The sequence below is a fragment of the Vidua macroura genome, chromosome 10 (assembly GCF_024509145.1).
Source record: "Vidua macroura isolate BioBank_ID:100142 chromosome 10, ASM2450914v1, whole genome shotgun sequence".
Classification (NCBI taxonomy): Eukaryota; Metazoa; Chordata; class Aves; order Passeriformes; family Viduidae; genus Vidua; species Vidua macroura.
In genome coordinates this window covers 6,962,474-6,987,559 of record NC_071580.1, presented here as the reverse complement: position 1 = coordinate 6,987,559, position 25,086 = coordinate 6,962,474, and the positions used below count along the sequence as shown (strand labels likewise).

The window sequence follows — 25,086 nt, the reverse complement described above, 5'->3', positions numbered from 1 at the left end:
AGGGACATTACCCCATTTCTGCCTCTGCTACTCATTTCTGCAGTGCACACACAAACCAGTATGGCCTGACTCCTCCAATTCCTCTTGCTGTATTTATTTGTCTTTCTTTCAGCAGAAATAATTGAGGGATCAATGAGGTTACTGTGCCAGGTCTATTGCTCAACTTTCCACTTCCCTGTTGCAGTGGGAACTTGCAGGAAACTTGAAGATATCCAAAGAGCAGCCAAGCCTCTTCTCATACTTGCTCTGAGAAGCCTACCCTGCCTGTGTAATAGGCACTGTTGAACATGACTGAGCCTTAAAAGATTAAATATCTTTTTGTTACATCCCAATGGAGACAATGTTAGATCCATATTAGCACTACTGAGTGCTCATTTGTTCTTTCTGTTTTAGCATTGCAAAAAAATGAGGTAAAGTTTCTTCCCTGTTACAGGTGGTTGAAACTGCAATGAATTTCATTAAATGAATGGAATTATTTAGGATTCTAATCAATGGAGCTGCAGAATTTAACCAGCCATCTTAAAACCATTGTATTTATTTTTCTAAGATTCAAAATGTTTTATTAATAATTTAAACAACTGCAGGGAATATCCTGCTATATTGACCTTGAAAATGCTGTTAAACATAGTAAATACAAAACATTTGCTTCCTAAAATGAACCGATAAAATGTTCAGTCACTTAGAGCTTCACATGGAAATCATCAGGAAAACAGCTCCTGTTGTAAATGGAGCTGTCAAACTGACAGGTTGCAAAAGAAACCTATTCCCAGCTATTCAGTAGTAACAAAAGATCAAGATGATCCAGTTTCATCAGACCATCAAAGAGGGAGACTTGAATTTGTTGAATTCAAATCAGTTTTCTCTGTTTGCTCACTTAGGCTGGTCCTAACTGCAGGATTTAAGAAATTTGTAATAAACTGAGCTGTTACTCATTCCAAGAACATCAAATAGCTGTCAATTATAAGGTGGCAGAGACTTGAATAAAAATGCAATTGCCTTTTTTGAGAAATACTTTGGGTTGATCACAGCCACTTTGACGTAAGATTCTCTGCATGTGCAATTAGCAACTCATTCTGGCAGTTTCCTTATGGGAATTTTTCCAGGGATATTTGATGCAAATGTCTCTGAGAATCAGCTGTGGATGCACTATGAGCATCATTTAGAAATCTTTTCTGGAAAAGACACCTCTATGTCTGCTATGGCTTAAACAGGGATGTACAGCTTCTTCAATTCCTAACCCTTTGTCCCTGTCCAGCTTTCAGCTCCACCACTCTACTCCAGCCTTTTCTCCTTTGGACTAGTGGAAACCTTGGGGTTTTTCCACTTGCTTGTTAATGTATTTGCCAAGATACTTGGGGCTTCTTTGCAAAGGTGCTACTGCTCTGCTGATTGACATTCAGCATGGGCAGGCAGAGCAGGCCAAGGAAAGAAGCACCAAGCCAGGAAGGAACAAAAACCTTTCAATCTTGAGTTCTTATTCCAAGTGTCTTTGAATCAGCAGCTCTGGGCTCATCCCAGCTCTTGAAGGAATGCCAGTTCAGAGCCGTGAGTGAATCAGGTGTGTGCGGGGGCGACTGCTTCCCTGTCATTTGTGAGAAGCCTCATTTTAAAAAGTGCCTCTTCTTTTGCTGAGTTAAGGGGCTTGAATGGCTCAGAGGAGCTGGGAATGGCTCACAGAGGATTTTTGTTCATGGCCTGTTGCCCAGTGCAACCCAGCCCAGGCCACGAGTGACCAGGAGCTGTTCCCGTGTCAGCACAGCCTGATGGATGATGTGAGCTGTGCCTCGGCCCAGTTCCAGCAGAAGGAGCATCACAAAAGCCAGCACTGCCCTCGTCCCCAAGTGACTCTCTCCCAGGCCAGTTTTGGGGCAGGGCGGAGCCGAGGCTCTGGGGGAGCAGCTGCCTCCTGCCTCGCATCCTTCCCCACGCTCAGAGGGGGAACTCCAGCCTGTGGAGCTGTCAGGCTGATGCCTTCCCCAGCACTGGGATGACACACAGTGAAAACAGGCTGGCAACAGAACAGAAATCAGGAGCATCTTGAGTTAGGAGCACGGATAACTTCTGGTAAAAAAATACACACAAGAGCATGAATGGCTTCATTCAGAGTTTTGGACCAAAGCCCTCTGTGTATGAGGAAAATCATTAGCACACCATTAGCTCTCATGGGTTAAAATGGAAATTATTTCTTTATTGTAATCTCTAATTTTATTTTATAGTGTTTTTACTATTTTTTTTTTGCAGTTTGCTTGTTTAGTTTCTCACACTGGTCATTTTCACTCTGCTTATATTTAATTTCACTCCTTTGTTTGCTCACTTGTTCTTCCATCTGAAAACCTCACGTGTTGGGTAACTTGCTCAGCAGCAAGGATAGAAGGAAACAGGTGGGCAAGCAATCTGAATTCTGATTTTGGCTCTGCCACTGGTTGCTTGGCAAGCTGTTTACATCACTTTGTGCCTTACTTTCCCAGAGAAAGATTACAGTTGAAGAACAGTTCAAAATCTTTGACAAAAAAAAAAAAAAAACTGTACAACTACTTATGCTATTTACTGAAGGAAAACACACGTAAAACACACAGTTATTTTATTCCATGTACTCCTAAAAATGTCTATCAGTTAAACCCAGCCTCTGGTCATTTTCCTTTCTGAATTAGTTCTAAATGTTGAGTCACCATCATTGATGCACACACCCAAACCACCACAGACATCTTAGCCTTCAACCTGCAAAAAACCCCAAATGTTCTGGATACTTCAGCCCATTTAACAGGTGTGATATGCAAGTAGCAAATCCTAGTAACTACTGAGACACAGATACAGTACAGATCTGCACTGGCACTGCAGAGGGTATGAACTGTTCTCTCCTTAAACTTTAATGTTCTCTCTATTCCCTCCCTCCCCAGTTTAATTTGGATAAAATGTTCACCAGCAGGGCACAGCGGTTTGTTAAGGGCGCAGTTGTTACATAAGCTTATATTACTTACAGCCCTATAAAAGTGTTGCAGGTAACACCAGAGACAGCACAGTGTCATCCCTCTGCCTTGTTCCTCCACGGTGCCATTTCCAGCATCATCAATTCACAACTGAATCCCTTTTCCCTCAGGACGGGCTGGGGTCAGAGCAGCACTGTAGATGCTGATGGAGGTAAAGAGCCAGCAGCAGCATTATGCTGAAAATCTTCCTAAAAATGGTTTCTGTCTCTCTGCTGACCTGGAATCCCAGCCTCTCCGATCAGATTTCCTGATTCATGAACATGCAACTCTTTGGGCACCAAAGGTTTTGTAAATTAAACGGCAAAACTTCAAAATTACATGCTTGAATACCACTGCTGACAGCTTGGTGTGAGCTCAGCCTCAAAGTCCAGGGGAAGAGAAAATACATCTGTAATTATTCTGAATGCAACCCTTGACTGCAGTGAGTATTTCTTGCTGCACTGCACCTGAGGGTTAGCTTAGATCCGAAAAGTGAATTTGTGAACTTTACTGTAATGCAACTGTAACTCACAGAGTTAAATTCTTGGTTCATTTTACTGATCTTCACCGAAGCATTTGCCAGTGTGGCACCTGGGAGCCTGGTGTTCTGCAGCCTGCAGGAAGCTGCCATGAACTGTGCTCAGGGGGACAGTGTTGAGGTTATGTGCTGCAGGGCTTCGGATGTGAATGTGCTTGTGGGTGGCACTATGTGGATACACATACTGAAAAATATTACACCTGTGATTTCCTAAGATTGGGTAGCAGTGGAATGCAAGAATCTTTCATTAAAAATGTGAAAAGCAGTTTGGCTCTGTTGTGATTAGAAAGTAGCTTATATTTGTAAGAATTTCTAAAGGTAATGAATATTCCTGATCATGCTTATTCAGTTGGCTTCCTGTCTTGTTCCATGAAAAGGCCAAGCAATTTCTGAACAGACTGAACAAAATAATACTTCTTTAATACTCCTTTCTTCCTAATTCTACACTTTTACTACCCATGTCAGTTACTGAATGCTTTGTTAAGCTCCTTTCATGACTATTCATTTTCTCTTTTGTCTGCACTCATTACACTTTATACCTGGCGCACAACTTTAATGCACATTATACTCTTCATTTGTTGAGGAAGTAACTGAAAAATCACAAAAAGTGATCACTTGCTGTTCTCTGGGCGGCACATTAGTCCTTGTTTGCTCCCTAGTGCACACACTGTAAAATTCTGGGGGGTTAGGATTAGGTTTGGTATATGGTAAAGTAAGTGTGGTTTCCAAAGCAAGATGTAGAAAACGCCGTGCTCAGAATAGGTGGGAGAAGACCTACTTGGCTGAAAAGGACTGGGAGATTTTTCAAACTGAGAGTTAAAAAGGGATCTTCGTTGTTTCTGCCCCTCCCATCTGCTGTTCTCTGCAGCTGAAAATGGGGCAGAAAGCCAACATCGTGACATTTGAGCAGACAGCACTTTATGGAAGTGTCTATTTCAATTCCACACCCATGGTAGAAAGGAGCCTTCTCCCTGGCCAGGGCAAGCAAAGGTGCTGCCAGAGTTACAGCTGATGTGAGGCTTCTTTCCCTGAGTCTGGCATTTGTAGGCAGACTCTTACATTTCTCTGTGTAGGTTTTAAATAAGATTCCCATTCCTCTGCTTGCTTACTCCTCTCCCCCTCCAGAAGGAATCAGAGGATTTCTGAACCACACTGTGGAGTTTTCTGAGCCCTCACGTGCCGTCCTTGCCAGTGGGCTGGGCTGCAGCAGCAGAGAACTGCAGAAGCACCGTGATTGAGAAGAGCTCTGCCTTTGCCTCACCGAGTCATCTCAGACAGCACTGAAATACCCTGCAAATTCCAGCACTGAAATACCCTGCAAATTATATCAGTGAAATAATCTGCAAATTCCAGCAGTGAAATACCCTGCAAATTACATCAGTGAAATACCCTGCAAATTCCAGCACTGAAATACCCTGCGAATTCCAGCCAGCACGTGAAACCCACGACTGATCCCAGTGTCAAACTGATCTTAGATGGGAGCACTAGAGATCAAATGGCTTTGTCAGCCCCTTTGATTTTCTTTTACAATGAGCACTTTCAGTGGTTCCACGAGTATCCTTCATCATTTTATCTGAAAGAAATACTAATCTATTCAGAAATACATGCATATGTACAGGCTGCACGTAAAGCATCTATCCATATACCCCTCACTCCCCCTTTTCTTCTATTTAAATAGTGTTCAGTGATTGTTCAGTTCCCCTAAAAGGATGAGTCACCTGCAGCTGCACAATGATCCAGCTGTGTAGCTTGATAAATTATTTTACTGGACCTCAAAAAGTAAATACTACATTATTTGGGTTTGTGCTTATATTATTTTTCCTTAATTTTTAATTTGAATTAAATATTAGAAAATTAGCATGAGGATATAAAAAGAACTGCTGGATTGGCAGCCCTAGAAATTGAGGTTCCCTGTTTCTTGGTAGCACAGGGACACTCATAAAACACAGCAAGGACGTTCCCCTCCACCTGCCCCATTAATCAGTGATCCATGGAGCAGAGCTGGTGGTGAGCAGCCCGTGCAGGCACCTCACACATTCCTTCCAGGAATTTTAGAGACATGGAAACAACGTGAACTGAACTTCATGATGCTTTTCATGTGGAGCATCACCTGGTGTGCAGAGATCACCAATCCCTGGTGCTGTGAAAGGCCACTCTGCACCAGCTGTGAAGTGACAGAAGCGTAGTGGCAGAGAAGAGGATCTGCCCCATGCCAGCTGTGCCCTGAGAAAGCAGAGGGGTCTGGAAGGAAGGAGTGAATGTTAGACTCCAGTGAGACTAAAACCAGGAGATTGAAGATAAAGCAGGAAAACCTTTGCTGTCATATTTAGGAATGAACTGAGGAAGGGATATCTGAAGGAGGATATATTTTCCATAATTTATATAGAATATAAAGATAGTATGTGTAATCCTGCTTAACAGAGTAATTAAATCAGTAAATTAAGTGAACTTTTAAGTCTCATGTTCTCCATAAGGTTTGAATAAAATTAAGTGAGATTGCTCACTTATTAATAAGGGGTTAAGTGCCATTTTAGTTCCTAGATCTGGAAAGAAAGGTGCAAAGTGAGGGAGAAGAGATGTAGATTAGCACATCTTACCTGAAGAGCTGCTGACTGCAGTGGCAGAAGAGCTGTCAGACATTAACAAAGAAAGAGGATAAAGCAAAGGCAGTGGTGCAGCTGTGGGGAGAGCAGTGACACAACCAACCCTGGAAGGAAACCAGCCTTGCCACTGTAGAGGTGTCATGGAAGTGGACTGCCCCTTCGATAAATTAATTCTGAAGTCTGAATGAGCAGTTTATTTTTTCTTTTGTTTTCCTGAAGTCAGTCAAAGGGGTTGTGTGATTCAGTCACACCGGTGCAGAGGATTCCCTGTGGATCTATGTCTCTTAGCTATGGGTTAGGTTTTTTTTTCCTTTGACTTGTCTCGTGAGCAAACATGACACCTTCATGTGTATCCTGAAGTGTTTTGGGAAGCAATTAGATAATGGGCAAATGAAATGTGGGGGCTTTCTGGTACAGGCAAAGTACCAGGCTGACAGTGAACCCTACATTTCTCTGGAACCAAGAAAAAACAGGCAGAGTCTCTGGTGGAATTTTTAGTAATTCAGATTATACCTGTCCCTGTCCATCTTTGTGCCTTTCAGCCTCAGCCCTGCCGAGACTGGGAAGTTTTTTAGAAAACATCTCCTTGCTTTTTCATACCCACTCACTGATCTAACACATTGTTTCACAAATTTCCATCCAAAGGGTGTTCAGGGCTCTGCTGGAGCTGCCCTGGCTGAAGTTTTCAGTTACAGCTGAATCAGCACAATCTCCAAACAGGTTCCCTTCCTCTGCCTTCCCTTTGGAGGTGTTTCAGACTCACTGGGCAGGAATCCAAGCACCACAGGCCTCCAGTAGCATTTAATCTATCAGAAACCAAAGTTGCTGTGTTGGCTGTAGTAGTTCATAATTGAAAGGGAACATGTTAGAGAAACTGATCTGGATATTGATTTTAAAAACTAATCTGGCACTGTGTCCCAAGATTTCTCTTTCACTGCAGAACAAATTGATGCCTTATATAAATTCTAAAATAATACAAAGCATATTGCAGAACTGGCATAAGAATGGCTCCATTAGGGGTAGCTCTGATTTTGCAGAGTGGGGTTTGGCATATGAAACCAGTGATCAGAAGCTGAACTGGATAAAAGCTGGTGGTAAAACACTGCCAGCAGGAGAACTGGGGATTTCTATTTCATTAGGAATTTGTAACTACATCTAATAAATGACTAAGCTGAGTACCCAGTGGGTGAGATGAGTTCTATAAGAAGGGGCAGTTGCTGTTATTTGTACTGGTTGGTCCAAGACAGGATATTCCTGTTTGCCTTGGACCACCACAGCCACATCAATGCCACCCCTGCAGGATGAGTTCCCCTGTGGAGAACCCTGTCCTGGGTGCTTCATTTTCACTGCCTGCAACTGAAGAATCTTCCCTGTCTCCCAAATGAGTCATAAGGATAAATTATGTAATTTTAAATGTTTAGTTAGCACTGGAAGGATGAAACCTGATAATTGAATAATATGTTAGTACCCAAACACCATCTGAACTTTTCTAGGGCTTTCCTTGCTGTTATTTTCCAGAGTTGTTTGAAAACAGAAGACAAGAAATGGTGTGCTCATTCTGGGATGGCATCTTGTCAGCAATCACTCCTCAGGGTTCTCAAGATTGTATTAGGAAGAATGTAAAGGAACAAGCATTTTTTCAAGGGAGAACTATCCTTGCACCAGTTTCTCCCTTCATAAAAATTTAAGTTACTTATATGGTGATACAGTGACTCTGAGACAAGTGTATTTTCCTCAAGTATGGTCCAACAAAATCAAACCTGTTCCTTGTTGATTTTTGCTGTGTGATCATTCATTAAATGCAAAGTAAACACATTGCTGAATGGCATCTGTCCTTTGGATAAATGGAAGACAGATGTATTGCAGACTTTGCAACCAGGACAGAGCTATTAAAATCATAGGCTTGAGTCAGTTAGGAATGTGCATGTTTTTTAAGGCTGATTTAGGGTAAGCAATGAGCTGTTTCATTACAGTATGTACTGTATGTTCCAGCACGTGCTGTCATTGATACTGAGCCATGTATCAGTAACACACTAATAGCTCAAAGATTGCTTTACTCACAGAGGTTTTGGTACTCATGGAAAATATTTTGCAAAAATTCGACAGTTTGTGTTGCTGAGGGTGTGGCAGAGCCGTGCTGAGAAGATGGATGGTGCAAGTGTGCCATGGCTGGTGCTGGAGGGCTGAGCAGGGCTGCCTTAGGGCTGTGCTGAGCCTCTGACTTCTGCACGTGTGTCCCTGTGGCATCAGGGTCAGTGGAGCAGGAGAGACTCAGAGGTGTGGCCAGAGCATCCCCAGAGCAGCTATCCCACATCTTTCCAGGTCTCTGCCTGGCTGTGGTTGTATTTTGGCAATTTGATGCAGCAGGAGCATCGGCCGTGGAATGGTCGGAAAATCCAACACGACTGACAGAGCCCTGGCAGCCAGCCCCTGAAGGTCTGTCTGTCTCCCACATGCCTCCCACGTGAGGAGGGCTGCCCTATTCTGGGATGTGGGATTGCAGCTTTGTGAGGGACACACAGGATCTGAGTGCCCATTCAACACTTCACTTTTTATTCCCCACATTACTGATCTGCCAAGTTCAGTGGAGGCAGTCCTTGCTGCTAACCAAAGAGAAACACCACTCCCTGCTGCATGCTGAGGAGGAGATAGGACTTTACTTGCTCACAGAATCACTTAAGAAAAGACCTCTGAGATCATCAACTTCAGCCCATGACTGAACACCACCGTGTCAACCAGACCATGATATTGAGTGCCATGAGCAGTCTTTCCTTAAAACACCTCCAGGGACAGTGACCCCACCACCACCCTCAACTCCTTTTTGAAGAAATTCTTCTAACGGAAGGAATGTCCAAGCTAAACATCCCATGGCTTGAGGCTGTGTCCTCTCGTCCTGTGGCTGTTTCCCTGGGAGCAGAGCCTGACCCCACCCAGCTGCACCCTCCTGTCAGGGCCTTGTGGAGAGCAATAATGTCCCCCCTGAGCCTCCTTTTCTCCAGGCTGAGCCCCCGGGTCGCTCCCGAGGCCACTGCAGTGGAGCATCAGCCGTGGAATCCTGGGGGCAGCAGAGGTGCTGCCTGCCCTGTGGCTGCTCAGCGACTCGAAGCCTTCCCGGAAGGCAGCGCTCCCCTTGGCTCCAGGGGACATCCCACGTCCCCATCCCCACTCCCACCCTTGCTCTCCACAGGTCCCCACCACCCATGCCTTGCTCCCTGGACCCCCATCTCCATGTCACTGATGTCCCCCAGTGTCCCCACCCCCAAGTCCCCATTCCCAGGGGCCCTACCCTCAGGTGAGATCTCTGGGTCCCCACATCAGCTCTCCATTCCCTAGTGACCCCATCCTCTCGGTCCCCATGCCCTGCGGTCCCACCACCACTCAGGCTTGTCACCCACAAAGCTCCCATTCCCCGGTGTCCATATTCCCCAAGTCCCCGTGTCCCCATGCCCCGTGTCCCGTCTCTCACGGTTGCCACGCTCAGTGTCCCTATGCCAAGGGTCCCATCTCTCACGGTTGTCACCCACCCCGGGTGTCCCCCGCCCCGGGTCCGGTCCCTCACAGTTGTCACCCTCACTATGCCCCTGCCGCGTGTTCCCCGCCCCGGGTCCGGTCCCTCACGGTTGTCACCCTCACTGTCCCCCTGCCCCGCGTCCCCCGCCCCGGGTCCGGTCCCTCACGGTTGTCACACGCGGGGTGACAGAAGCGCCGCCCACAAGGGGCGTGGCGCTGCGCGCGCTCTGACGTCACGCGGCGCTGCCATGGCAACGGCCCGTCACGTTGTCCGGTCCATGCGGGCGGGGCGGAGCCGCTCCCGCCCCAGCAGCGCCATGGCGGCGGCTCGGTGATACCGCGCTCCGCGGCCGCCCGGACACCGCAGGTACCTCCGCCCGGGGGATGTCCCCGCGGCCGGGCTCTGCCCCCGGGCGGCTCTGCTCGTCCCCCGCAGCTCCGCGCGGCCGCCCCAGGGCGGTGCCCGGTCCCCCCGCGGCTCCGCTCGCCGCGCCGGGGAGCCTCGCCCGGGCGGGGCCGCGTGGGGCCGCGGCCGCGCTTCCGGGCGCGGCTGCAGCGCCGGCCGCTCCCGCGGGGCTGCGGGCGGGCGGGAAGCTCCAGTGCGCTTCCCGCTCAGGCCGCGGAGCCCGAGGACGGGCTCGGCCCCAGCGGGGCGGGCTCGGGCTCGCCGGTCCCGGGGAGGGTCCCGGGGAGGTCCCGGTGCCGCGTCCGGCGCTGCCCCCGCGGGGCCGCCCGGGAGCGCCGCGCCCGCCCCGCCCCTTGGGCGGCCCCATCCGCGGCGCTGGGGGGGGCATGGGCGGCACCACCGCAGCGCTGGGGGGGGCGGCAGGCAGGCAGTGCTCGGGCGTCGCCGCCGGCAGCGGCCCCAGCGCCGTGAGACCCCGGCAGGTGAAGCCCCCGGCAGGGACAGCCCCGCGGGAGAGGGTTCGGGGCGGCCGCGGGGCAAGGGCGCGGTCCCGGGCTCCGCCGAGAGCGGCGGGACAGGCGGGCGGACATCACCCGGTGCCGTCCCGCCCGCCACGGAGCGCGGGCGCAGCGCCCGGGCTCCGCGGGGAAGGGAGGGGCCGGGGCAGGGCCGCGGAGGGTCCCCGAGGGTCCCCGAGGTGCTGGCGGCGACGGGGGGTGCGGAAGGGAGGGAGAGGCTCGGTGCCCCGGGCCGGGAGGTGAGGAGCGGGCGGGGCAGGGCCGGCGGCCCCCGGTGCCGCCGGGTCGGGCTCGGCGCCGCGGCGGCGGCGGTGACACACCGGGGTGCGGGGCACCGCGGGCCCCTCCGGCCGGGGAGGAGCTGCTGGGGGTCGGGGACAGCCCGGCGTGGGCAGTGCCGGCCGGGGCGCGGGGCGTGCGGAGCGCTCCGGGCAGCCCAGCGGCATCGGCCGGGCCGGCGCCGGGTCCGGTGCGTGCTGCGGGCAGCGACAGGCGGCTCCCCGGCTGCGGGAACCGCTCGGGAAGCTCCGCGCTCGGGTCTTTACCTGAGTGGAGCGACCCAGCTCTCGTTTGGGTTTCGGCATTCCGTAAATCGGCTTTGTGGCGAGGGGCTGTGACTTGCATGCCTTGCGTGACTGTTGTGGCAAAGGTGAATCGGAAGGTGCTCCCTGTCTTTAGGAAAAGTGCAAAGTCATTAGGTGCTTTTCGTGTCATACTTCGTAGGTGTTGTTCGTTTCTCCATCCAGATTTATTTTGAATCTGCTTTTTTAATTTTGCACTTGTTGCTGAGACTATTGTCTTATTTAATTTTTAGTTTGATTTCTGTTGGAAATTGTGAAAAGCATCCAAATTGCTACCAGCTATAGATGTGATAGACTAGTTTATGCTGTAGTATTATCTGAACTAATGCAAAATAAACCTCTGATCCGTTCCCTCCTGTTAATTATACAGTTGAGAATGTTGTCTTTTATTAGGCTGGTTATTGTAGCTTGGAAAGTACATGATTTTCCAGGATCGTTTTCAGTTCTGAAACAGAAGCCGGGTAAGTCTCAAAGCTAAGTATGAGCTGAGGGAAAAAGTGCTTAATTTAATTAGGTATAATCAGTTTCTGAAGCAACAGAGGAGTAGATGCTCCTCTGCTGGGTGGAGAGTACTGGAGAAGGAAGGGGAAGGAATGGCAAAATGCTGCAGAGAGAGGAGACAGGTACCAGCCTGTAAAACCTGCTGTGAAAGCACAGGGAGAGATGAAAACTGTTCTGTAGGAATAGCAGGGACATGAGTCTGCAAAGTCATGGGAGTGTTCAGAGGAAAACCTGAAGCTGCTTCCTGACTTCTGTTAGAAATATGGGAAGTGATGTCAAAGATGGTCACTAACCTGGCAGTGAAGTGTCAGCTGCAGGAGATGCATTTGCTGGTTAGAGCTGGAGGAAGTCTGAAGCTGTGCTAAAGGAATAATAACTATATCAACAAATTAAGATGAAACAAACCACATGACAAGCACACACAGTCCTGAAAGTCTCTTAATGGGATGGGAATCTTCAGTGGGTTTTTGCAGTGTTTGTTTGTGATTTTTAAGCATGATAGCTGTGGTGAAGTTAATTTGTGCTTCCAAAGAACAGACTGATGCTATCTTGGAAGAAGGGGGCTAGGGAAATGAGGGAGATTGTAAGTGTGTGGATATGTCTCATTGTGTGTCTGCTGTGGCAAACTATATTTTGAATTATTATTTCTCTAAAATGAGCAGTTTTCACGGTGGACAATGTAGATGGGTTATACAGATTTAACAGGCTGAGAACTAAGGCTGCTATAATAGCACATAGTATATACCTTTCACCTGTTAATCATGGAAAAATTGAGTTTCAGGTTACAGATGCGTCTTCTTCTCTCTTCTGTTTTGTTAAAGTGCTACAGCAAATAGCTGCTGCTCTATCTCTACTTCAGCCCTTTCCTGAGTGCTTGGAAAGTTAGTCTTGATTAACTGCTCAGGTCATTTAAATCTTAAATAAAAAATTGTTGGCTGCAAATGTCATGTGTTGTGTTAGATAATGAACATTTCAGCTGTATTTTCATGTTGCTTAGTTGAGGACTAATGCATCTTGTGTTTAATTTGTCCAAGTATTTTACTTTTCAAGTTTCTAAAGAAAAATATAGACTCAGAAACCTCACTAGAAAACCTTGCAAAAATATTTTTGAATACAGAACTGTGTAGTTCTCTCCTGGACCATTATGGAATTTCAAAAATGGCACAAAATTTATGAATAAAAGATTTTGAAGGTGAATAAGAAATACAAATAAAAAAATCCCCACAGTATCTAGAGAAGTGATCTTCTTCAGTTACTCTTCTTTTCTGCCAGAGTCTTTAATTCATGACTGTTGTGTTACTGAAGGCAGTAATTTATATTTTTTTATATCTCTGAAGTGACTTTGAAATGTCTTATCAAACTAGTAAGAAATTCTAAGTCTCTGAGCTTGACATGCTGTGCATGCTCCTGGAAGGTGAATACTTTGGGACAGTGATAATGCAGTGATTGTGTTTTGTACTTAACACTGTCTGGAAATATCAATGCTCAGATTAATGCAGCTCCCAAGTGCCTGGAACCGGCTGTTTAGAAAGTACTCATAGTATTGCTAACCAAGAAAACATTTTCTAAGTTCCACCAACGTTTTTCTCTTTTCTAATTGGATGCAAAACTGTCACTTCATCTTCGGAAGTGTGTAATTAAATTTAGTTGTTATTGTTTTGTTCTTGTATGAAACTTCTGTGTTTTGCAACCCAGAGTTTTGTAACAGAATTTACATGAAAGATCCGAAACAGAACTACAGCAAATGCTCCTGAAAAACACAGAGTGTGTGCTGTTCTCATGAGGCTGTGCTTTGGTACCTGATTCTGGTGCAGAGGGATTCATGGAGCAGAAAGCTCCATGAAGGATGACAGGAGGCAGGGCTGCACTGAGCTGCAGCTTTAATTAAAAGGATGGCACTGCTCAGCCGTGGGGACATGTCTTCAGCAGTGTTTGAACAACAGAGCTGGCTTTGCAGAGACCTGAAACAGAAGAGCAAGAGGGGGACTGGTGAAAGCTTGGAGTGAATGTCAGCTTGGATGCCACCAGTGACGCTGGGTGTGCAGACAGATCACTGGAGTTACTGTGGGCACTGCCAGAGAGCTGGGCTGAGGGTTTATGAAAGCCAGAATTAACACAACTACACATGGATATTGGCTGGCAAATACTTCTGCAGTTCATTGAAGATGGTTTCATTTCCTTTAAGGTGTCCGGGCTTCCAAAAGTTTGTGAAATTCTGACAAGCACTAAGCCAGATTTTGATTCAGTTACTGTAACTCTTGCAATCTCTTGCCTTCCAAAAGGGCTTAAACTGGAAAGAAGGGGAAAGATGGAAGTGCCTGATTGTATTGTAGAGCAAAAAGCACTCTCAAGTGCCACCTATTACATAAAATCAGTTCTTTGGGGCAAAACAGATTTGACAATTTGCAGGAGCTATTTTCCCCCTCCTTCTTACGTTACATCTCAGACAAATATTAATCATATGGATTTTCAGTGTAAGCCAAATGTTTGAGTCATTGTGAATCCCAGTGTTTTGAAACATTAAAAGAGCTGAGTAATGTTAACATTAAAATTATTTTATAAGGTTTTAATTTTCAAATGGGGTGGGGAGGAGAACAAAATGGAATAATAAAATCAATCCCAGGATTGAATGTGCTTCTTAAATGAGATTGGTCTTGGAGTTGCTTTCAGTGACTGGCAGCTTTACAAGAACAAATCACCTCATTGCAATCAGCTGTGAGAACTCTTGGACCTGCCTGGTTTGTTTTCATCATGCAGGCATTAATTCAGGTGGTCAGCATCTAGTCCAGCACAGAGCATCCAAGCAGTTTCAGGATAACCTGATGATTTAATTCTTGTTGGATTATTTTTTTAATATGTGTTTTTCTGATATTTATATATATATATATATATATATATATATTTACATCTAGCATAAATTGCACTTGTGTAATTTTGTGTTTATATATTGAAATTAAATTTGTGTGGCATTTGTATGCCTTTGAAGTCTTGCATTAAAATTGAAGATGCTGTTTTGTGATCTATTGTTGACACATTATATTTAAAATTAGTCTGTTTAAAAGAAATATTTGATCGGAGTATTTTTCTGGTGACCCTTTGTGTCATAATTGGTTGCTTTAGGTGATTGTTTGTATAAAACAGTTTTATTCCTAGCTTGGAAAAGGAAGACATTTTTTTTCTTTCAGTTCTTGATTTAAGTTGAGCTTAGTTGTTACTGAGCTGAAAAAAGTATTCATATTCTATGTATGGATGCTATGCTTGTCAAAATCTGATTTCACACACTAAATTTAATGTGTACCTAGTGATTTTGATCACTGTTGATGATTTGCCTTAAAGATTTTGACAGTACAATGTAATGCCATGGTACTAAGAATTAGTAAATTGGAGTACACTAGGTCTTAGGTAGTTAAATTTTATAAAAGCTTTCACTCCCCCCCACAAAAAAAGTATGAATTAGGTTTAGGACCATGTGTTTATCTTGCTGTTGAGGAGGCAGATTGGAGCCTTTGCTTGTGCACAGTGCTGATGGGAAGATTAAGTTTTGTTGTAATATCAACATTAGGCACGATAAAGTGGAGTTAAAAAAACAGCACAGCAAAGTTTCCATGACAGCATTAAGTCCAGATGCCCTAGAATTTCAAGAAATTAATAATGATGTTAGTACCATTTTCCTTCCATTGAATGGTAGGAAGGACATAGCAGGGGGTTGGGTGCTCCTGACAATCTCAGGGAGAAGAGCAGTGGTCCACAGGGAAGTGTTACAGCTTTTTATAGGACAGTAAATGCCTGCTTTCATTCTCACTGCATGACACTTGTTGGACAAGAAACTTCTTAATTGCTTTTTCAAGTAGTTTTAATACAAGGTGTCTAAATACAAAATTCATTGAAAGTATGGAGAATGAGATTGGCCTGGAAGTAAAACTGTGGCTTTGGTGCTACAAACATAACCTTAATTTCTAAGATAGGCACCAGAAAAGGGGAAACTCCTTTTTTGTCTTGGAAGCATCCCAAAAGAGGGAGCTGGATTTTTTATTTATTTTTATACAGCAAAATAAAAATAAAATTCTAGTCCAGAGTAAATGTCCTGGAAATGAGTTTTTGATGATGTGAGTGCTTCACTGCAGTTGCCCACACTTTAGGGAAAAGCAGCTAATTTGGAAGGTCAGGTAGCTGGAGATGGGAAATGATTAAGGCTTTTTTTCTTCCTGCTTATCTGTTAGACCATTCTTGAAAATGCAGATAGAGGGGCATCAAAAGCCAAACATGCACTTTGAAAAGGGATGGAGTGAAGAAAGTTGACTTTTCTTGGTGGTGCTGATTCGGAATCTCAAGGAATTCTCTGCTCTCAATCTCTACAGAAAGCTCATGGCCCTGAGTCGTAGAGCTTTGATAGCTGTGGCAGGACGAGAGCTGAAAGGCCAACAGCCTTAGCAAACAGCTGAATTGCTGCAGAGTTTCAGAGCTGTGCCTGTATTTGCTTTTTCATGGAGTCAGGCATCTCTGTGCTTGGCCTGGAGCTTCTGGCAGCAGGAGCTCAAGAATCTTTAGCCACTTTTACCAATCTGTGAGTCACTATTGCTGAGAAAAACTTGAGTGGTGGAATGTGAATCTCAAACATTAAACCCAAAAGAGTTCCAAGAGCAGTGTCTGCTCTGTGGCGAGGACTAGAACAGATGGATTTAGCTGAGCTGGCCTGGCTGACCATGACTGAGACATGGAGGGAGCATTTACAGCAACAGAAGTTCCAGTGGATTGGAAAGACCCTTGAGCAAAGCAGGTTGTGGAGCTGTGGGCTCTCTCCTGGCCATGGTGCCTGACTGATGATTCCTGTGTATAACCTTAGGCTTTGTCTCCAGAGGGGAATTCTGCTATTTATAACCTAGTGAGCATCATGTATTCATAAAAAAGTTTTCATATAAAAAATAAAAAAGTTATACTTTGTCGAAGACTACTACAGGTGGGAATCAATATTGTACTTTGCAGCAGCAGTTTGTTTCTCTTTTATCCTCTTCTGTTGGAAGCTTAATCTAGGGCCATTTTCTTTCCAGGCAGATATGTAATTTCTGACTTCGAACCAGTTAAAAATTACTTCTACAAAGCCAGCCTGTGTTTTGAGAACCCTGCAAGTGTGGAGATAATTAAGAACACAGTGCTACTGATTTCCTTAACATAACTTCTTTCTTCAGTATTGGATGTTGTATCTTCTTTATCAAGTGACTGTTTGAAAACAGACATTACTGTTTGAGAAACATCAAAAGCACTTCCAAGGAATATAGACTAGATATATCAATCTCATCACAAGTGGTACCAGAAGTGGCTACACAGCCTGTGTGCTCTTAATCCTATATTTGCAGTAATAGGGGTGAAAAAACAGTACATAGGGTTTTTACTTCCTAGCACTGGATTTCTGATCATTCTGTAGTGTGAGGTTTTTGGTAGATTTTTTTGAAGTGTATGCATCTCATATAAATGTGAATCTTAAATTTTTTTTTTTTTTTTTTTGTTTTTTAAGAAAAGCCTACTAAGGTAACCTGAACTCTAGTCTGGAAGAGAACTTAATTTTCATGGCTTCAAATCACAAGTAATTGACCAGAAATGTAAAAGCAAAATTAAAATGAGACCTGAGGGCAGTAGTTTTATCTGACCTTTGGATAATTGGTATTTTAAAAAGCTCAGATGATGTTGCCTTGTTCTGCTGTGAAAGGGTGCAGCTGTAAGCTGTGTTCAGCTGCGTGGGGATGAGCTGCACATAATGCCTCGCTGTGACTGCGGTACCAGGGGGGTGCCTGTGGTGCTGGGTGGGAGGAGGGAAGGGGCTGGGGACCATGGATCCATCAAATGCATGGCTTCTCCCGAGCTGATGGTACATTTGAGAGGATACTGTGTGTGTGTGTAGCTGGTACTGCTGGGCTTTCTGCTCCTCAGGAGAGTGAGAATGCTCCACTTTCAAAAAGTGTCAGCCAGAAATTATTGCAGGCAAGTGAACAGTCATCTGAGATGAATGAAGACACTTTTCCTGTAGACACTATAGTTTCTCTTAATGTGTATCTTCGCTGACTTTAAATCTAAAATTTGCTGTGCACTGGCTGCTTTTTATGCACGCTGTGCAGTCTGCTCACTCTCAGATAACAGGAGGCTGCTTCAGTAATCTTTTGTGCCTGTAGGTGCCAGACCAGATTTTATATGCATAGCACTGCTTGGCCCTACATGATGCCACTTCAGTAAATACCAATGCATTAGCCCCTTAAAAAAATCCAAAGTCAAACTTGCTTTGAAGTGGATTTAAATGTAAATTAGAGTCTTTCAGAATGACTTTGAATTGTCACTCTGCAGTACACTTTTCCTACTAAAATGTTAAAATGGCTTCTGGGTATGGCTGGGTATTTGAAGAGACAAAAGTCCTCAGCTCACTCCATATGTGTGTCCACCTGTCTGTCCCCAAGGAAGAAATTGGACTGGAACCATCTCTGTCTTCTTACTTAGGTTATATCTTTCTGCTTCATTAAGATTTTTCTTGCCATTTCTTACATGTTTTGAATTGCAAAATCAGCAATATTTTGTTCAGTGATGAAGTGTCCTGAGGTCAGTGAAGCAAGTTTTTACTGCGGAATCATTATAATAGTCACTAAAGACAAGATAATTTGAATTTCACATGTAGTTCTGTTTGCAGGGAGTGTGATAAAAATAAATCTGTGCTTATGTACCAAAACATTTTGACCTGGAAACGAACATAATGAATATAAGATGCAAGAATGTTAATTTTGGAAAAATCACTGTTGGACTGTGAAATATTCATGACTAAAAAATTCCTTCCTTCCTGTGCTTTTCTCAGCCTTATGCTTAACACTGAATTTCATGAGGCTTTTTTTCTAGAATCTAATATGTGTGGGTTAAGAAGAGTAAGGCCTTTCTGTATGTGTTTTATGAATATACTTGGCTTAGACTTCAGCTGGGTCTTAGAAATAAACTCTCATATCTCTGAGCTTAAGAAACCAGTCTCATGAGCTGTCAGCCAAATGAAGGGTAACAGTCTCAAGTGAGTGATGTTTTTTACAAGTAAACTTAAGAATCACTTCACTTTAATTTCTAAACTGATTTCCTTTGTCTGTTTTGCGACTGCTGTCAACAAGGTCGGTGTTTGTTGGTCTGTTTGTCCTCCATGGAAACCGTCATCAAACCAGTCACCACAGCCAACATGGGCCGTGCCCTGGTGTGCTGGGGCTGGTCCCGTGGAACCACAGAGCGGTTTGGGTTGGAAGGGGACCTTGAAGATGACCCAGCTCCAGCCCGGCCTGTGTGGGTTCCTCTCTGAGCCAAGTGATGGCTTTGAGATGCAGCAGCACCACAGGATGTGCTGGAGCTGCTGCTCCCCTCTGGCTGAAAAACAACTCCAGGGTGATGTTCACAGGGCTCAATCTGAAGGCAAACGCAGAGCTTATTTAAATTCTGTTCATAACTCCAAGTAGTTCTTGTGGTATATAGAAGTGTTTTGATGTGGCAGGCTTTATTTCAAAGTCCTGTTAAAATCCCTGGCTGGGTGTGTATGTGTGTGTAAAATGGCACATATTTCTGCTCTTTATGATGAGTGGGTCCGAGGTGTTTTGGGGAAGGGAGGGAGGAGCAGTGTTGTTGCCTTGAAACTGCTGGTGCCCCCCGGTTGGTGGGTGGGGTTGTGTTCCTGATGTAACTGCTCAGGGCATGTGAGCACGCCATGAGGCGAGACTGGAATCCCACTCATCTGCAGTTTGCTGGAGTCTCTCTTGTGACCTCCCCATTCCAGTTGTCCATGCAGTTTTTGAGCACACACATTCATTGGTCCCTTAAAATTGGGGATGGTGTCTCTTAGAGGAATGGGTGTTTAAGTGAGTTCTGCTCATACCCTTCCTCTCGAGAGGCGTTGGTTGATTATTTCCTGTTTTTGTACCAAAGCTATAATGGAGACATATCACTTTAAAACACTTCCAAAATGTGCAGAAGTGCAACAATAGCACTGACCTCAGTGAGCGAGGTCACACCCAGGCTGCTTCCTGTTTTCTTCTTGGGGAGACCAGAGGCCCTGAGCATGGGAGAACTCTCCTTTGCATCTGCCTGGGGATCGGAAATCAGGGCGGCAATTCATTCCTTCTGACAAAATGAACATATAGAAATCTTAAGGAAAAGATTCAGTTAGGATTTCCAGGCTTATTTTCTAAATTGTAACCCTTTTTTGAGGGAATAACCATTATTTTCTTACTTAACTGATGTGTGTAAGATGTTCTGCAGTTAGTGCACTCCTCAAAACGTACATTAAAGAAAGGAGGGAGATGCACTGAAGAGGTTTGAGAGGAGAGATGAAGACCAAGGTACACAATGGGGCAATTATAGCCCTTACATACTGTTATTTCAACTTACCCCCAGCATTATTCTCCTGGGATTCAAGTATTAGTTGACCAATATAAAAGCTCTTTGCTTTGTTGTCTTTGTTTATTGATGCAGTACTGCTACAAGTCAGAACAAAGAAGGCTTGGAGAATGGATAGCTGGAAAGGTCTCTGAGAAACAAAGGAGAGGCAGCATAGGGCCAAGGTATAGTAAAAAAGCCATTAAATGTTTCATTTTCTTCAGTGCAGAGCTGAGTGTATGTGTGGTTCTCAAACAGCTCTACTGTAGAAAATACATTATGCAAAATTCCACCTGAAATAGTTGCTGTGTATGAAGGCATGTAACTGCAGCACAGCATGAATGCCTTTACTTTACATGACTCTTGTGCAGGCAGAGATTATACTTGATGTAAGGCTTTGTCCACTGTGTCCAAGTTTGTAGATTTTGAATATGTCAAATCCATTCTCTTCAGGCTGTAAAAGATAGAACCTCCTTTTGTTCTTCTCTATTCATGGCTTTGGGGAGACATAAATGACTGGGAAAAGCTGCCAAAGTCTTGTTTAGTGTCAGTGAATGAAGAAATGTTTTATCAAAATCTTCTCTGGCACATCCCGTGTTGGTCTGTGTATGCTGGCAGGGCTCAGCTTCAGAGCCAGAACCCATTGTCCACAGCCTGAGTGTCTGAGTTCCCAGTGGATCTCCCTTGAGAGAGCTGGAGTATTCCTTGGTGTCCTTCCCCTATATTTAGTGAAGTGCTATAGTTAGCATTCCTTATGTTTAGCCACCTGTGTGATCACTAGTAGGGATGATCACATGGAAACCATGTGGAACCTCCTTTCTCCTCCTGTCTGTTGATCACTGAGATCTTGCTGCATAGGAGTTGAAAACCTGAGGTTGATATGTGTAGGTAAGCACTTATTTCAGTTCTAAAGGACTGATTTTTTGATACAAAATGAAATTCTTACTTAAATAACTGTCTGATAGCTCTTAAGAATCCAGTCAAACAGACTGTTCTTTCTGCAGTCCCTTTAATATCTATATTTCTGGCACAAAAATAGCAAACCTTTGTTGTGGGGAGGGGCATATTTACACTTCTCTAGTAACTCTTGCAGAGAAAATCGTGTTTTTCCAGTCACAAGGTTTTGAGTTCACAGGTTGCAGGGAGAGTACTTTGGAGACAAGACCCTGGGGCAATTTGTCACTGCCTGCCTATATAATGAAGAATTAAACTCTTAGCAAATGATCCTGCTACTGAATCGGAATAGTGTAAGGAGTAATTTATCTGTGGAGCGCTCAAGCCTGGCAGTGGCTTTCTTGGCACTAGATACACTGTGGAATCTGACTTAGTTAATATGTTGCCTTGGGAGGCACTTTATTTTGGTATCAGTAAATTCACTTGTCCAAGTGTGCTGAGGAGAAGTTGCACTGAGGTGCAGTTCAGCCTACAAATGACTGAGGGCAAGGATGTGCCTCCCTGGCTACAGCAAACCCCTGCTCCCAGCGAGCTCCCTGTGCTGCTGCTTCTGATGGAAACATCTCACGTCCTTGGCTCCATTTCCTGCTGCTTTGGGTGTCCTGCAGTGGCACACCCTCGGCTACCAAAGGTGCTAAAAGGTTCTTCCCTGTCCTTGCTCTTCCCCTCAAGGCCTCAGCAGGTGGAATTGTTCATAGTACATCGTGCACATCATGAGTTCTATTTGAAGAGAGGCATCTGACCTCTTTCATCAGAGGTGCTGCCTCTGAGTGCTGAAAAGCAGATACCACGAGTATTCTGCATCTGAGCAAACTCAGAATATTTTTTTCTCTGATTCAACATGTATTAAAATTATGAATAAGTCAGGCAGGTAGACATCATATTACCCCCAGTCTCTTGAGATGGCAGGAGGAATCCTCACTCACTCTTTCTGCCCCTGCAGATGCAAGAGCTGATGGCTTTGCTGTGTATGTGACCAAGCGTGGTACAGTTGGGCTCCTGGGGAAATTTGTATTTGGAATAAAGATTTTTCCAGGCTGTGAAGCTGCACTCCTTCCAGGCTGTGGTATTTTGATCTTGGAGAGTGAACAGGTATTGTGTCCTTTGTAACCTAGTATGGGTTGGTGATGAATCCACTGAGGTTTTCAGTAATTTGTATGAGGAAAAATCTGCACACAGCAGTCACCTCTGTTCTTGGCAATCCTCATAAGCCCTGCCAAAGCAGTCCCAGCATTTAATCTGATAAAACCCAACTTGTTTACCTGATGCCTGGTAGCACACTTCAAGGTTGTGGTGGTGTTAGGACAGGTTTGTAGGATGCAGCCTCTGCTTTGCCAGTGCTGCCAAGCATCTCAGTTCTGTGTTCTTCTGTGCATCGCTGCTCACCTCGCTGGTAGGCTTAGAAACAATATTAGAGCAAGTAAATCTAGTCTGGGTAGTGGTCTTTGAACATAACTCTCTTTAACAATACTGCTGGAGCATCTGAACTATTAAAACAGACACAGATGCATCCATGAGTTCCAAGCTTCCAATCATGTGCTTATCTTCCTGTGTTGGAGTTGTGAGTCTGGTGACATCAGTAAGATGCTCCCACAGGAGTTTGACAGGAGTTCAGAGATGCTGCTTGAAGAGTTAGTGTGAATCTGGAAATGCATCCGTGAGAGCTTCCTCCCTACTCACTCAAATTCTGTAGCTTCCTGTGGGCACATGAAAATACTGCTTGAAAAAAAAAGTAAAAATCCCAAGTGGAAGCATCTTTCTCCCAGTTCTGCTAAATACTTAATGGTGGGGGATGATCTGAACACACAGGCCTTTGCATTAGGAGCTTCTGCCAGGCAGTGCAAATGTTGGATAGACTTCAATTTAATAGTTGAACTGCACTTAGTTTGTTTACTGTAGTATCTTGGTGTTTATACATAGCTTAATATCTCAGAGTTAATTGTTCAAATGCTGTGTACTGGAAAAGAACTTCAATGCTTAAAGCTAGAGTGAAGCAGTTCTAAAGTGAACCTGGGTTTTGTGGAACTGTGCTGGTTTGAAGGCAGCTCTGCTCATTGAGGTCTAGCTTGACCTTGAACCACTGACACATTTCTGCTGAGCAGTAATGCTTAAGGCTTTGCAGATTTAGAACATGCTGGTGCTGCTAGGGCTTTTCCACTACTAAAAAACTTTCTTTCAAAAGTATGAAGGATCATTATCCTTTTATTTGCTTCAGAATTATTTTTAAACTAAAGACATGTGGGTGAGTGAGGAGGCTTCTGTAGTTGGTCCATGTAGGAACTTGGAGAAGTGTAACATGATTTAAAGCTGTGAAGTTTAACAGCTGTGCAGCTGCTGGTGCAACTTGGTGCAGAAATGACATTAGTGGTGAACAGTGCTGATATGAGGGGCATTAATTAACATTAACTTTATGTGCAGAATTGTCCCTCATGGTCTTTGAATGCCAGTGCAATGCTACAGCCCATTCTCAAATCTGCTCACAGCTTTACCTCTGAATCGAAAAATGCCCTGACTTTGGGTGCTTGTGACTGGCCATGCGTGCTTCCAGTTGTGAATAATGTCACTTTCTTTATGATCAGTAGTTCTCTGTGAGAATTTGAAGTGACTGTCTACAGAGCACTGAAGTGTGTGGCACATCACAGGGCAGAAGCTGACTTCCCTTCCCAGAAAATTGGAGATACATCAACCTCCCTGCCAGGAATCTTCATCTCCTGTTAAAAATAGCACACAAGACTAGTAAGCACTGGCAGGCAGCATGGCTGGCTGGCCTTAGACCTTTGAGACCATTGTTTTGTCTGTGCTACCTTTGAGTAGGTTCTGGACTAAAAAGGGAAAGTCATACTGAAAAGGTTAATTTGGCCTTGTCAGAACTGAAAGTGGGACTATGTTTCATGGAGGTATCTCCATTAAAGGCATTAAGGTTGTAATTAAACTCGATAGCCTATAAAGGTATGTGATCAGTGTGTGTGCTAAAGTAATGTTTTTAATGCTTAATCTTTAAAATTGGACATGAATGTTGATGGCTTGTATGTCATGCCTGCTGTGCATTCAGCAGTGTTAAATAGTCTGGGCTGCTGAAAAAGGAGCACAGTAGGAGATGGAGATGTCTCCTCAAGAATTCCCATGTGAATTACAACATCTTTGTAGTTGAGCAGAGCACAGGTTTAAGGAAGGGAAATGTGTGAACCTCACAGTTTGCTTACATGTAGCTGGAAATACTAGTTAGAGCTGAGTCACCATCCCTCTTACTGATGAGGATGTATTTTGATTTGGAGATGATCCAACTTAATGTGTGTTTGTGAGTTGGTTCTGAAACGGACTTGAAGTGATGCCTGTGGCAAGCACAGAGATTGAAAGGAAGTAGATGGATAATTAGTGAAGATACTTTTCTTCTTGAGAAGAATAAACTTCGTAGCTCTCAAACACTTGTATAAACTGTTAGTATAAGGATGATAATTTTACTGCAAATTGCTTTGAACCAAAACTTCTCACTCTTCTAAATCTTTGAGTGTGGTGTTTGATAGATGAAAAAAACCTTTCCAGAGTCAGCCTGTTAGGGCACATCACTACTGAACTGCAGAGGACCAATAGCTGGACCAAATAAAGGGGTTTCCCCAGAGGTCTACAGCTTACCAGACACACTGTGACCTTTTTTCCTCTGGTTTTTGGCCATTTTTCAGTGGAGGAAATAGGAAACTTAGACTAATGTTTTGAATAGGTTCTTCTTCCTGCTTCTTTTCCTTTCTTCCTCAATTTTAATTTTGTGAGCAGTAGTCTTGACTTGTCTGTCTTCTTCTACAAGCTAGAAGTGTTTCGGCTTTTCATATAATGTCATGGGACCACCATCATCACCTTTCTGGTGTGCTTTTTCTGTCATGAAAAAATTACAAATAAGTGCCTGGCTTGTCTGTGAGCAATTTACTTGCTGATGTTGCTTTCACTGCAAGGATTTTGAAGTCTCTATGTGTGTGAATAGACTTAAGAGGTTTCTAGTGGTGTTTGAATGTGGTGCTGTGCTGGGGATAAAAAACCTGAAAATTTATCTGAGGAAACTTTGTTCAACACACTGAAAAAAATCAAATGCAAAAATTTAATTTGAAAAAACAGCTTACTAACCTGAAAATGTGCCT

At 44.5% G+C, this 25,086-nt stretch overlaps 1 protein-coding gene across 4 annotated transcripts in view; it reads left to right on the top strand.

Annotated features, from left to right (window-relative positions):
• The first annotated feature begins 9,855 nt into the window (after positions 1–9,855).
• Positions 9,856–25,086, top strand: part of GNB4 (G protein subunit beta 4) — a 30,963-nt gene continuing 15,732 nt past the window's right edge. The window contains exon 1 of one of the 4 annotated variants that reach the window (XM_053986865.1): positions 9,856–9,984. The gene's annotated coding sequence lies outside the window, so the exon portion shown is untranslated. Of the gene's footprint in view, positions 9,985–10,759; positions 10,781–20,117; positions 20,188–22,025; positions 22,049–25,086 lie in introns of those variants that run through there. The other 3 variants (XM_053986868.1, XM_053986866.1, XM_053986867.1) reach the window with 3 other exon arrangements.